The sequence below is a fragment of the Mastomys coucha genome, unplaced genomic scaffold (genome assembly GCF_008632895.1).
Source record: "Mastomys coucha isolate ucsf_1 unplaced genomic scaffold, UCSF_Mcou_1 pScaffold7, whole genome shotgun sequence".
NCBI lineage: Eukaryota > Metazoa > Chordata > Mammalia > Rodentia > Muridae > Mastomys > Mastomys coucha.
The window spans coordinates 87,493,016-87,494,892 of record NW_022196913.1 but is presented as its reverse complement, the minus strand read 5'-3'; positions in this window follow the sequence as shown (position 1 = coordinate 87,494,892).

The following is a 1,877-nucleotide window of genomic DNA, read 5'->3' as shown; positions in this document are numbered from 1 at the left end:
TGATTGAATTCTGTTGTCAATGGATGTAGAAGGTACATAGTATGTGTATCTTATGGGGACAATTGTCTGGGACATATCTTTTGACATTGTTAAGTGAATATAGTTCAATCATGTCAGATTTCTTTAGTGCCATCTACCTTGTCTGGAAAATCATTGGAGGAAGGCATATAGGGATGGTGGGATCATCATCTTTTTTGCTTGCACATAATTATTACAGAGACTGAAGACATTTAACAGTGTGTTGCACTCTAAGCACTTTTTGATAGTCATCATCTTTGATCAATGTTTTAAAGCTTCACTGCTGATAGAAAGGATGAAAAGCAATTACACAGCATTATGAGGGTGTGCCTACTCAGGGCTCATCATGGTTTTCATTATTGTACCCCTCTGCTTGTAAGAGAAATATGTTTTTCTAACACTCAGAAATAACTATTCTATTTTATTTGTCTGATATAAATCTTGTTTATTTTAATTAAACCTATTAATAAACTGTCTATGTTTTGGACTAAACTACCTGTTATAAATACATTTATATATGAACAGCTTATGGTAAGAATGATTTTTCCAATTTTGATCATGTTTTCAAAGATTTTGTTCCATAGTATTTGGATCCTTTGATTATGGGCATTATTCTTAATACAGAAAATTCATTACTGAACACAGTAGGCATATTTGGTAGTTAATTATCTAAACAAAAACTCCTTAAACAATTCCATAAATAGTAAGGACAAAAATCACATGAAAAGTATATAATGCATTCAAATTGATGTGATGGATAAGGAAAACAACTTACAGGAGGAGGGATGAATTTGGGCCAAGAGATTTTGATGTTTGGATTCCATCATAGCAAAAAAAGTATTGAAAATTGGCAGTGGTAGCATGAGGTAGCTGTTCCTCTCATAATGTTGAGCCAGGAAATAGACCTAGTGAAGCTAACTCTGCAGATACAACTTTCAAAGGCTTCTCCCTCATAATCTACTTCCTCTTCTAGGCTGCTCCTCCTAAGGTTATCAGAATTTCCCAGTCAGAACCACTGGTTTAACCAGGCTAAAATCCATAGATGCAAAGAAACTGGGTAATAAGGAGGGCCCAAAGGAGGATGTGTGAATCTCATTCAGAAAGGGAAACAATATACTCATCAGAGATGGATGGCCAGAGGGAACTGAATGGGTGAGAAGTGGTATGGGTATGGTGATCATGTGTGTGGGCAGGAATATGAAAAGGCTAGGAGTAAAAATGAAAATCAGTGGGAACATCTCTAAGATCAGCTGGAGCCCTGGGATGGGGGAGGCTGTAGGCAGTCTATGGGGGAAACCTTAGCTGAGATTCCTACCAGCGAGAGACCTGGCTACTGTAGGACAGGGTCACCTGATTTATCCAGGAAGGGCTTCCAGTGGAAGGAAGGGGACATAAACAAACCTATGAAACAATAAACCCAACATTTGTCCTGCCTAAAAGATGTGCAGGGACAAAGAAGGAGCAGAGACTGAGGGAAAGGTCAACCAATGACTTGCTCAACATGAGACCTATCCTATGGAAGAGAGCCAACCACAGACACTATTAATGATAATCTGCTATAATCACAGGCAAGAGCCTAGCATAACTGTCTCCTAAGAGACTTCATCCAACTGAGGATGGAAAGAGATCCCGAGACCCACAGCCAAATGTTATTGGAAGCTCATAACAATTAGGAAAAGGATTCATCGACCCAGAAGGGCTAAGGGCACAACAAGACCTACAGCATCAACTAACCTTGGCCCACCCAGTCTCCCAGAGACTGAACCACGAACCGAAGAGCATATAGAAGCTGGACCTAGCCCCCCCACACATTTGTAGCTAACTTGCAGCTCCATCTTCATATGGACCCCCTAACAATT